This window comes from Typopeltis vanoorti, chromosome 12 (assembly GCF_054136105.1).
Source record: "Typopeltis vanoorti isolate ZY-2024b chromosome 12, IOZ_Tvanoo_1.0, whole genome shotgun sequence".
NCBI classification, from domain to species: domain Eukaryota; kingdom Metazoa; phylum Arthropoda; class Arachnida; order Uropygi; family Thelyphonidae; genus Typopeltis; species Typopeltis vanoorti.
This window is the reverse complement of record NC_143560.1, coordinates 116,948,338-116,961,543: the sequence shown is the minus strand read 5'-3', so window position 1 is coordinate 116,961,543 and position 13,206 is coordinate 116,948,338. Positions and strand designations below refer to the sequence as shown.

The 13,206-nt window shown below is 35.6% G+C and overlaps 1 protein-coding gene across 1 annotated transcript in view; it reads left to right on the top strand.

The window, feature by feature from the left end:
• The window catches only part of LOC150101164 (uncharacterized), a 130,183-nt gene that overhangs the window by 56,566 nt on the left and 60,411 nt on the right, over positions 1-13,206 (top strand). The window lies entirely within an intron of this gene.

The window sequence follows — 13,206 nt, the reverse complement described above, 5'->3', positions numbered from 1 at the left end:
AAGGCTCGATTTCCATAATGGAAGAAGTCAAGGGGGTGCTTAAGGGTCAAATATGGATAACTGGAGGAGGCCTCCACTTAGCCTTTTAAGAAATAAAGAGAACTGGCCGGGGATTCTGACTTAATGTCTAGTCTTCACCTTGTGATGCGCCCTGTTACGTATCTACCTAGATAATGAACGAACGAGGATGAGTTTGGAAATTTGCGATTTTGCGATCAAATTGTATACTTCTCGGCTTAAACCATAATGCAAAATGATGGTACAACATGAGAGAATTTCATGCCGGCCGCATCGCCTGGTTAAACAAGGTGTTTAACCCCCATTGTTTTCGTTGGGGATCAGGTAAAAAAAGCCGAACAGCAAAAAGTCAACTACTGGAACAAATCCCACCTCATCATCAGCAGTTTCAAAACTGGCCTCATCAACATAAAAACATTAACATAAGAAAGAAATGGAAGTAGTAGGAGAATTTTCGGATAGGGTACCAGAATGACATAATAGGTGTTAAAGCAAAAAAGACAAAAGCAGGTGTGATTGTTATATTCTGGTGGTAGTGATCAGGGAAAAGGAGTAGCTGTAGTCTTCAACACTAAATACGAGGATAATCTTCTCTTGAATGGCAGGCAGTATCATGTAGTGATGTTGGTAAATATCAAAAAATGGGGATTAAACAGTGACTTATTTGTGCCTGTGATCGCACAGAAGATTTTAAGCAAGAAATGGATTTTTTCGAGACATTTTAAAAGGCAGCTGATGCAAAGAAAAATGAAAAGATGGTCCCTCTCTTGGAGATCTAAACAGCAGAGTAGAAAATAATTACCAGACATATAAGAATGTTTTGAGAAAATTTGGAGAGCAAAGCTAATAAGTACCTGCTGGATTTCTGTTCAGGACCTAGACTAGTCATGTTCCAATAAAGATGTACACAAATTCATATGGAGAAGAGATGTAAGAAATAAGAAAAGTCTCATTGACAAAGTTATTGTTGATGGTGATAGCACTATGTTATATCATATTGAAAAGAAAAGTAAGAAAGTTTTTTTTTTTTTTTTTTTTTAAACGAATCAGAGTTGGGCTGCGCTTTCAGAGGTATACTGTAGACTCAAATATACAAATATTCAAGAAAAAAAAGGGGGAATTCAAAACAAGAACGAAGCCTTAGCGATTCATAGGCATGAAGGCATTGACTGATTCAGCCATAGAGACATATAGTGAGGTTTGTCCAAGAATAGAAGAATCGCAATTCTCTGGTGGATTCCAAAAGTTTACACACTCAAGGAAAAGAAGAAAGCGCATCGAAAGCTCCTAGCAAGCAAGTCAGCTTTCTTAATTTTTCTCTGTATTTATTTCTGGTACAACATACAAGCTGGCTTATTTGCAAAGAACTTTCAGTACACTAAACAAGTCTTGGGAAGAATGTTAAGAACATAGAAAATAAATATAAGGAAGATGGCAAAATATTTCAGCTGTTTAAGTACAGTGTTTAGTGGAGATGCAAATTAAACATAGAAATAGACAATAGAATTAGCAAAGCTGATATAGTGAGAAGGCAAACGAATAAAGTTTAAATGGAATAAGAGAGAAATTAGTCAAAACACTAAACTTGCTGTATACAAACAGTTTTCAAAGAAATTTTGACTTAAAGATCTTGACAGTCGGGTTAGAAATAATACAATTGATGAGACTAAAGACTACAGATATGAGTTCTGAGAAAGATCAGGGGCTTTTTTTTTGAAGTAAGTGGCATGTTCATTTGTTTTCAATAATGCTGGAACGATCTGAATATGAAATAGAAATACTGGTTTGGTAGCACACCAGTAGTACAGTTGCTATGGTGTGTGCTAGCTAGTTCATGAACATATCTACACGGCTTCATTGTGGGCGTCACACTTCAACTCGCCCCCCCCCCAACCTAAAGTAATCATTGAGGGTTTATCCTCTTATAGGGAATGAATGGCCTTGGGAATAAGATTTTGAACTACTGACTGGATACTCAGTAATACTACAGTATTTTTAATCATAATACGATAAAAAAAATTCATTTTCTATTGACAGTCAACTTCTTGAAGTCCTATGTTACTTTTTTGGATGGAGAATTAAAATGTCAAGAAATAATAATTCATTGTTGAAACAACACCTACAAAAGAATAGTCAAATTGCTCCACCAACTTAAAGCCGTGCCGAGAATTTCCGGTGTAGTTTATGTAATGATTTCCACGATTTTAATTTGGTGGAACGATTTGATTATTCTTTTCTGTTTTATGACTCACTCTGTAGTCATAAACAAAAAAATAAAAATCCCATTAGAGAAACGTAATTAGCTAATACTTTCCTAGAATGATAATTAAACTGTGCGCCGTGGTCTGTGCAACTCGTGGTAGTTTTCACTATTTGCGTGAGTACTCGTTTCTTGAACATTTCTGCGAAAGGTGACCAATGGAAATGCATCATCTGTAACTTTATATTGATCCAGCTTAGTTAATACGAATAAAACCGAAATTAAAAATGTAGTTTAAATTATATAATATTTTGGAGCAGGACGAGTTATGTTAATACCAAAACAGAGAGCCTCTTAATGGATATCTTCATAATTATGTTAGTGCGAACCTATTTTATTTGCACTGGTAGTGAATTCACGATTTCTAAGTTGGAAGTAAGTCCTAGGAACTTGTCATTAAATTTAGTGATTTCATCCGAGTCGATTCTACAGGTGATCTTAGCGGTATCTAACTTTTTTATTATTATTATTTTTACTAATGATGTGGGAAAACGCTGATTTTTTTTTTTAAGGCGGTTTCTCTTCACAGTTCAGCAGTGTGATCGGGTGGCTATAAAGGCTACATCTATTTGTGTTCCCAAGATTTCCTCTTAGGCTGAACGATAACATACTTCTTTATTCTCTGTTTATCTATTCTATGCATGCTATTTCTGCGATGCTCTTGTAAATTATGTGCAGTGTTCGCGTGTGATAAACCGTGTTCTGCGTATTCGCTGTCACTAAAATACTGAACTTTTACCATTTTGCATGGTAAATGTGTAACGTCGCCCAAGGTAATAAATTCTATGAATTACGTTGAACGTGGCTTCGGGAACCTCTGTTAATACTACAATCATCATGATTGTAGTACTAACAGAGGTTCTCGATACTTTCTTAATACTAACAATAAATACAGTACTACAATCATGATTGTAGTACTGTATTTATAATTCGGCAAAGTTATAGGGCATTAATACTGGATGAGACAATGGCTAAATAAACTGAGAAGCCTACTCTAGAAATTGAATAAGCAGCTTGTTATTGCCATGCTAAGCGATAAATAACCTTTTAATTGTCAGAATTTATCTATATTTTTTATTGTATTAAAAGTTACACAGAACTTAGTCATTTGCTTTTACACGAAATGCAAACAGTCGATAAACATTTTAGATCGCCTAATTCTTAGCTGACGGACAGTGATCAAAATGACCGAACAATCGCGATGATTTTAGTGGTCGTCTGATACAATTGTCGCTATTTATTTTTGGTCACACGTTTTCAGTTTAATTACAACATCTTTAATATTGAGGCTTAATATTGATTTTTTTTTAATAAACAGCCTAAATGGCATTTCAATGAAAACCGCAACAGATAATTTCTTATACGGTGGGCAAGAGATTTTATCACATCTGCTATATCTTTCCCGATTCACCGTTAATTATGATGCTAGATAACATAAAAAAAGTCTGTTTGTCATGGTATATCAGCTGACCCATTGGAGTTAACGAGTACAACTTAGAGAATATCGATTCCTGTAATATTTGTTTCTGTAATATTAATCGAATCTTAAGATAATTTGGCTGATGAATTAATTATCATAAACTAGAAATATATGAAAATATATCTTAATTGGACAATAAACCGTGCAGAAACTACAGTTTTCTTTATCTATAACCAGACTTTTTGGACTGAGTTTTCAAGACTCGAGTGTTCAGCAAGGAAGAAAGGGACTGGTTTTCTGTTCCATCTGATCCGAGAAAGGCTAATCAACTTTTGATTGTAGTATCGAACAACTATCACCCGTTCTTAGATACTGAACCCAATGCGACTGCTTTGTGAGCTGACTAAGAACGTAGTGGCTCTCAAAACTGTAATGCTCGATTTTTTATACTCAAAAACAGTAACAACAGGCAATTAACAGACACCTGCCTCACAGATATTATTTGCTTCAGTTAATAACTCCAAACAACTGCAACGCCTATATAGGTCATACTTTTGTTTTCTTTGAAAGAATTAGCCTAGCATGAAATTTTTGCCGTATTAGGTGGCCGAAAAATGTCTTAAGGCAATAGAATGTTTCCTACCGAATCAGATTTTTAGCCCCCACGATTTACTGAAGCGTAAAACTCTCACTATTACTAAGATGAGTATTTAGTGTTTAATCGAGATGGCAGCAGCTGATTTTCTCTCTCCTCCTGAAAAGCTTTGATTCATCGATTTGATTGCTTACTTTCAGTGGAGGCTTAAAGGATGGAAGGGTATAAAGGTGCTCCCTTTGGAGAATAAAGGGCATTACGATGTTTATTTTTTTTTATTAATAACCAAATCATTAATGTTGTGTTATTTAGTTCATAAAAAATCATTCTGTATTTTTAATTATCGTCAGGAAGCCTGTGTTTTGAATTTCTTGAAAAGTGGCCAGAATAAATAAACCACTCGCATTTCCACCTGTTAACAGCATCACAGAAAAAGCGACTTTCATATTCTGATTTTAAATACACACCGTTTATCCTTGGCTAAGATTCATTTCATCTGAAATGTATGTAATCAGTGTTTGCTTGACTATTGCAGTTTTGCTTTCCATCATACGTAGATCCCGAATACAGGGGCGCACACAATCAGAAGGATGCAAATAATTCCTTACTTCATTCATGGCAAAAAATGTTTGGTTTTCTAGTTTAAGATATATATTTAGTATTGCTCGAGGAGTTGCGCTAGTACGTTAAAAAAAAATTTTCCGTCATCATCATACGTATCAAGGATTTAGGCCTAGCATGGCCTGTTCCGGCTTTAGAAGTCATCGTTGAATCGTTTAAGAGGACGTCCTGATTTTCTTTTTCCTAATGGCTTGTACTTTAAGGATTGTTTTGGTAATCTTTCTGTTTTCATTCTTTGAACATGTTCCATCCATTTATGTTTATATTTTTTAATTTTTTCTATTACTGGTTCTTGGTTTAATTCTTTCATAATATCTTCGTTTCTTTTGTGATCAAATAGGGTATACTTTGCAGTTTTTCTCATAAACTTCATTTCTCCTGTTGTTAATCTTTGTTCGTCTTTTTGTTTTATTGTCCAGAATTCACTTCCATACATTAAGACCGGTAGGGTTAAAGTATTGTATACTTTTAGCCTGGTTTATTTTTGAACTAGGTTTGGTTTAAATATAGAGTTAATTACACCTGTTATTTTTAAATATTTTGCAATTTTTACGTTTATATCTTTTTCATTTTCATAAGTGATCATACATCCTAGGTAGTTAAATGAATTCACCTGTTCTAAGATCTTGTTATCTCTTACTATTTTAGTTATTACTGGATCTTGTCCTTTAAAGGCCATAGTTTTTGATTTTTCTGTTGATATTATCATACCATAATCTTTGGATATCTCATTTAGATCTAAAATAGCTTTCTGTAAGTTATCTTCAGAATTTGTAATTATTATTTGGTCGTCTGCAAAGAGGAGAGTGTTTAAGTTAACTGTAGGTGAAAGTTTAATTCCTTGATGTAAATTTTTACTCCATTTTATTATTATTTCATTTAAGTAGATATTAAAAAGAGTTGCTGAGAGGGGACATCCCTGTCGGACCCCTTGGTTTATCTCTCTTGTATATGATAGCTCTTGATTTAATCTTATTTGTATTTGATTATTTTCATATATACTTGTGATAGCTTTTAGGATATTATTTAGTATTTGTCTTTCTTTTAATATGTTAAATAATGTTTCTTTTAACTTTGTCAAATGCTTTTTCAAAGTCAATAAAAGCAATATGTGTTTCTAAATTATATTCTCTTCTTTTCTCTATTATTAATTTTAGGCAGAAGGCTGGGTCTATACATGATCGTCCTTTTCTAAATCCATTCTGTACCTCTAGAATAAAGTTTTCGGAATATTTCATTAGTTTGTTATTTAAGATTCTGCTATATACTTTGTAACAGGAATTTAGTATAGTGATACCTCTATAGTTTTTAGGGTCATCTCTATTACCTTTCTTAAGGATAGGAATCACAATTGCTTTTTTCCATTCTACTGGGGGGATACCAGTTGAGTAGATTTTATTTAAGAATAATAAGTCTTTCTATGAATTTTGTTCCTGCGTATTTATATAGTTCTGAACCTAGCTTATCTTCTCCAGGTGATTTTCCGTTTCTTGTTTCTTTCAGGCCGATTTCTAATTCTTCTTCAGTTATTTCCTTTGCATTTTCGTTAATTGTTTGCCAGTTGTCTTTTTTAAAATATTTGTCTGTCTACAGTTCTGTGTAGTAATTTAGAAATTCTTCTAATTTCAATTCAGTGTTTAATTTTATGTTTTCTTTGGTATCTGTATTTAGGTGTTTCAAAATCTTATATACATTGGGTCTTATTTTATATAAATCATGTTCTAAATTAAAAACAAATTTATTCCATGATTCTCTGTCTTTTTCTGACTTCTCTTTTAGCTATGGCTCTTATTCTTTTATATTCTATTTCATCTTCTAATCTTTTACTGCTTAACCATTTGTGATAGGTTTCTTTTTGATTATTTCTTTGATTGTATCATCCCAGATCTTCAGATTTTTCTTTTATTGAATTTTTTGGTCTTTCCTAAGCTTTCGTTTGCTGCTGCATTTAGTATCATTTTTATATTAAGCCATTCTATTTCTATTTCTTCATTTTGTTTTATTTTATCTAGATATTGGTTAAGTCTTTGTTCATATAGCTATTGTACATTTGTGTCATTCAACAGTCTAGTTTTATAAACAAATGTTTCAATTTTTCTTTCTGTTCTTGTTACTTGTAGCCATTTAGGTGGTAATCTTAATTTTATTTTAACAAGGAAGTGGTCACTGCTTATTTCGTATCCTATGTGAACTCTAACATCTAGTGAAAATTTTGATGTCTTTTCATTTAATATGAAGTAATCTAATATTGATTTCCATCCTCTTGCTGCCCAAGTATATTTATGTATGTCTTTATGTTTATAGAAGGAATTCATTATTTTTAGGTTATTATAAACTACAAAGTCGATCAATTTTTTACCATTTCTGTTTAGAGTGTGTTCTCCATGTATTCCTATATTATTATTAATTTTCGTGTTTCCAATTCTTGCATTTAAGTGTCCTGCTAAAATTATGTAATCATTTTTATTTATTTTATTATATATGTTTTGTAGCTGATTATAAAAATCAATATTATCCTGTTCTCTTCCTTCCTCTGGGGCATATAAACCATTTTCCGTTATTGAGAAGTTTTATTTATTCGTATGGGGTTCCTCTTGAGGAGTCAAATGAATATTCTTAGAGGTATTGTAGATGTTTTATCTGTAACATATGATTCCTCCCCCTCCCCTATCGCTTCTAATAGGCTCTCAATAAACTGGAATTATGCCAGCTTCTCCAAAAATTGGTTGGGTAGGCGCTATTGGAGATAGCCTCCGCCCAAATTTCGTTAGCTGACATTTGCTACAGTTTGGAAATAATTGAATTTCATCTCTGATTTTTGTATATATTTTGTTAATGTTTACAGGGTTTTTTTTTTTTCATTACTTTAAACTGTTCTTCGATTAACTGTTTTCGATGAATTTTCATGACACCATGCCAGCTTGATAGGCCGACTAGTTACTGTCTCTGAAACACTCCCACGGTAGTAATCTACTATAGGTTGACAACCTTTTCATGGAATGCAATCACATTAAAAAAAATTAATGAAAAGGTAGCTTGAGGTGAAAAGAACAATTTGAAAGTTTTAGCTATGTAGGCTATAAAATAAATTTACAAATGAGGATGTGGACATACCTAATAAAATAAATTTTTTATTAGGTAAACAGAATATAGAATAATGTGTTAGACACTCCAGGCCTCCAGTAAGTGGGCACATTTTGACTTTAGTAGCGTGAATAAAAACTTTTCTCTATATTACAGTCCGAATTTTGAGAAGTTACTCACTCCAGCGGGTGAACTTCAAAATGCGTTTGGATTTTTTTTTTTTCTTGACGAGCCGCATAACATGAACACTTTGGAAGATCGAATTAAATTTAAAATTAAGATTCTAATGTTATGAAGGAATAGTGACGTTCTTTTCGTTGACGGCACGCAAAATAATAGCTGGAGAGACTCGATGGCGGCATTCCCAGACCTTCGTTAGCGAATAAAATTAGCTGGAAAGCAATCCATATCGTTATGACGTGCAGACAACTTCGCTTTCTAGAGGGTCGTTGCGTGTAAACACCCATCGTTTGGTCGAAGTGTCGACGTGCATGTTTTCAGAATACTGTCTGTCTTAGATTAGTGATCGATGTTAGCTGGACTGCTCACCATGCAACGAAAATCCTTTTTTGATATTTCTAACTACCTTTGCTAAATTGTGTGCGACAAAACAGCTTTAGGTGAAGAAGATGAAAAAAAAGTACACCTTGAGATTCGAGGCGACGATGCTACGTATGCCAATGCTATGAATCGTAGATAATTCATATTTTCAATACAACTGTTAGGAACAATCTCTGGGATGTAATTATTGTTTAATTTACTCAGTCCAACAAAATGGTAGTTTCCCTAGCATGATACAGTAAGTTGGTCACCTCGAGGGTTTAAATTATTCTTTAGTCATTCGTATACTACTACATTTCTGGACAACGCCTCTTGAGGTTTCATCAGTTATGGGTGTTATGAGCTACATAAAGGAGAAGCCATTACGTATAAAATTGCGATCTGATGATGAAGCTTTATTTTTTTTCCCCAATCATTGTTCGTTCAGTACATTTATACTGTTGAAGTGGTGAAAAATGTGCTTATGCGACTGTTATGGCATCCTGTGGCGATGCCTCTTTCATTTGCTGAGGATGAAGAAATGCAATGCCAAATTACCCTGATGGGTGCTAAACAAGTAATTATTATGGGTGACTTAAATGTGAATTTTTATGGCCTCATTCCTCATACAGGATGGGAGACGAGCACCATATGGTCTTGAATTTCTGCTCCTAAAGTGCCTTTTTCACTCATAGGGAAACGTGTTGCCATAGAAACAATAGAGGACGATCCGAGAAATACGAGTATCTGTCCATCTCAGAGAATTGACGTTATTTTTATGTTTTTTTCTCTTACCTTTCATATGTGGTACTTTAAACTCGACGAGGAAAATTAGTAACCTCTGTTTGCTGGTGGCAGAAATTGCAGGAAGGTGACGATCCTGCGTTCGGAGTGGAATGAGGAGTACATCACTTAACCTTCTCCAGATGTTTTGGGAGATAGCACATTCGTAAAAGAAGTTCCCCTCATTATCCGCACTTGGGCAGAAATCACAAAAGGATTTCCCGGTGTTATAAAGCCGCCAGATGTTAAGTTGATTGGTTAGCTACGGTATGCTATTCTCCATGTGGGGTCTTTTCTCGACGGGTAACCACGGTGTCTTATTATGATCCGGGACGTCAGTACGTAGGATTTTAAAGATGAGGTTGTACCAGTTCTTGCAGCCCCGGATGTTGAGGTCTGTATCCGAAGAACGAAATTGTAAAATCTGACAGAGCTGGTTGTCGTACTCTGGGATAATTTCTGCTTTGGATCCTTGATGAACAGTAATTCCGAAGAGGTAGGTTTTTAAATCTAAATAATACCGAACAAGATAGCTGTTAAGATGGTTGGATTGCGATGTCCTGTTTAGATGAAAAGCGGTATTACTCAGGTATCGTATTTTGAGTACTTGGAAGCTAATCCCCCTCCCCCAGTTTCTCTGGAAGCTGAAGGATCTCTTGATATCAGCTTTCTTACGTAAGTTGCCCTAGAAGAACTTTAAAGGATTTCCTATACAACCTGTTCTGAGATTTCTTTGATATTGGTATGTTGGGCAACAGTAATCAAGACCATGGCATCGGTCCAATTTTCCAGTCTATGAGGCTGTCGACGGTCTTAGCGATGAGGTGTTCCACGTCGAGTTCGAGCTGAGCCGAAAATGGCATCTCTAAGATGGTAATGGGATCTTCCTTAGGAACTAGACCCAGAGTGGGGGAAGGGAATGCTAACTGGATTCTAAACCCCGTAAGTCTTCAGCTGTGTTTCGTCGGGTTGGCTTGTAGTCCCGATACTTTAAATCTTTCTAGAATGTTGAAGCAATTGCTGATGGAGTTATTATCCCTAAGGGTTCACACCACGTCATCCACATAAGCTGTTATTTCGGATTCTCTGTGGCGAGTGGAAGTGGTATGCCTATAAAAGCATGAGAGTTATTTGCCTGTAGGAAAGGCTCAAGGAATATAAACTAATAAGAATTGGCATACGATGCTACGTATGCCAATGCATAAACTGATAAGAATCAGTTTATGTGGAGGTGAGTAGAGCTGTTGTATAACTCCCCTAGAGAATGGAAACGGGATCCCCCTGATGACTCAGACTTCGTGGAGAATTTGTAACAGGAACGAGTGTCGGACGCTGTCAAACACTTGATTTAAATCGATGGAGAACAATGCCATTGGGTAATTTTTAATAGATTTAATCTGTGCACCTTCTGGTATCCAAGAGTATTATGCCTGGGATGCCTTTTATACTTGGTGCTTTCGATGACGTAATTTCATTCTCACTTTGAGTCTGTTGTTGCTGACTCAGGTTGTTGTTGTTGACAGACTGATAAGCCACCAGTTCTTGATCAGAGAGGAATCTCTGTAGGCTTTGAGGATGAACATCACACGGCACTCCACGAAATCGCCTGGTACGTTTCCCGTGGTGAGGAAGGTGTTGTAAAGTCTCAAGCTTCACGATAGAATTCTGTCCCGAGTCCGTCTGGACCAGGCGCTTTCTTGGCTCGACATTGCTTGAAGGCTGTTGTTACTTCGGTCGCCGTAAAGGGTTGGTCCAATCCTGCTTGAATGTGCACAGGGAGAGCAGTAATATTAGAGTAGCAGTAGTATGGAGAGGCACTGTTATTCTTATAAAGTTCTTTGTAATGTGTCTGGATGGCTTCAGTGATATCAGACATTGCAGTAATTGTTTCCAACTTTCATGATGTTAATGATGGTTCGCTCCTCTCTGAAAGTCACAAAGCGCCTGTTGTAAAAGGCAGCCGATGACTGGTCTTCTGAGCTCAGGTAAGTTCGAATCTTGAACTTTCTTTCGTCCACTTGCCTTTGTTTTTCTGTGTCTGTTTCCACATTAATTTCCTCGATGATGTCATCGCTCGATATTCCTTGGCGTTGGCCGGCCATGAACCAACTCCTTTCTTGTAAAGGTCTCTGAGCCAGATTCTGAAGAGGTAGGCATTTTCTTGGTCCCATTCTATCATTTTTACTTGATGGTGAATTGGAAATGCGTCCAAATGTCCTAATCCCAGCCAGCGTTGGTCCAGGTAGAACAAAGATGGCGAAACTTGGCAGAGAAAAGGAACAAGAAGTCTGATGGTAGCTTGCAGAGGCCAGGACCAATTTCTACTTTTTCTAGCTGGTGGTAAGTGAGCGCAATTATTTTATGGTCCGACATAGGAATGTCTTAGCTTCTCGCAGCAATTTCCTCCTGACTCAGTTGCACCGACTTGGGATCATCATATTTCTCCAATTTATACTGGCCACAAACGTGTGACTCGTTACATAGCACAATGCACCCTGCCCGTGGGGGGGGGGGGGGTATCCGTTGACTTCTTTCCAAATAGTGTAGATTGAGAGTATTTTATCGTTGATAAAATTTTTCATTATATGGACGTGGGGGAGGACAAGGTGGGACATTCGTGGAAGTTAAGTTTGTGTATATTTAAGAAAGGGATAAGAATTTTCTCTTATAAAACCATGAGAATGCAACAGTTTGGCAATTGAAATAGTGAGTGCATCCAGCGTTGAATGAGTAACTCTCCTTAACTCTCTAGATGTCTAATAATATTTTCCCCCGTTGTGTATTTTATGTGGACATGTGTGTCAAGTTCTTTTATTATTTTTTTTTTGTTGTATGTTTCGTTTTCTGCATCTTGGTAATGTTAGATATCGTTACCGACCAATTATGAACAATATTCAGCAAGAAAATTACTGTTGCGACGAATTATGAAAGGAATTCATCGAATTCGTATTTATTATGGGTGAATTGTTTTTACGACGAATTGTCATACGATGAATTAGTGTTCGAGTAACTTTTATTCGATGAATTGCCATTCGTTAAATTGTTGTTCGATGAATTGTTTATTCGGCGAATCGCTTTTTCAATGAATTGCCATTCGCTTAACTGTCTTTCAATCAACTGTTTTCAATAAATTTTCATGGAACCTCGGGTTAAGAATTATCAATCAGGTCATCGTGTTCGTGAGAGTATAATGTTGCTGAACGTGTTTTTAATAAACATTATATGAAGAGATAAATATGTCTCAATCCATAGGAATGAATGGTTCAGAAAAAAAGGTCACATAGTATGGAAATCAATATTGTATACCAGAATCGTAAATTGAATATTGCAGTAATGGTAGTATTTATACCGCTAGCTGATGCTTAATAATGCCTCCTGTTCGGACTCCTTCAGGTTAAGACGCATGTCTGTTAACATATCGATCGTTTGCTTATAAACTTGTGTAACTGACGTTCCAAATTTTGAGTAAAAATTACAGCTTCTTAGAAGAAATTGAATTTGATGCCGATGATAGAATAATGTCGAATATGTTCAGCAATTGGCAATGTAATTTCATAAGTATAAAGACTGAGCGGAAGGCTTTCCTGTATTAAGTTAATCCACAAAGAAAAAATTAACTACATAAGATTTTTTTTGTAATAGCATTTGTTTGAAATTTACCCATTTCACACACAAAAAAAAATCCCAAGAACACCTCCAAAAAGTAACGTTTCATTTGGAAAAAAACAAAAACAAATCCATTGCAGCAATGACACAGAAGAACCAATCCATATAAAACCAAGTACATATTTGCTTTTTTTTGCTATATATCTAATACCAAAATCACCCACCCCTCCATTTCATCGTGACGTTTCCAGTTAGGTTTGTTCAAGGAAGGTACAACAG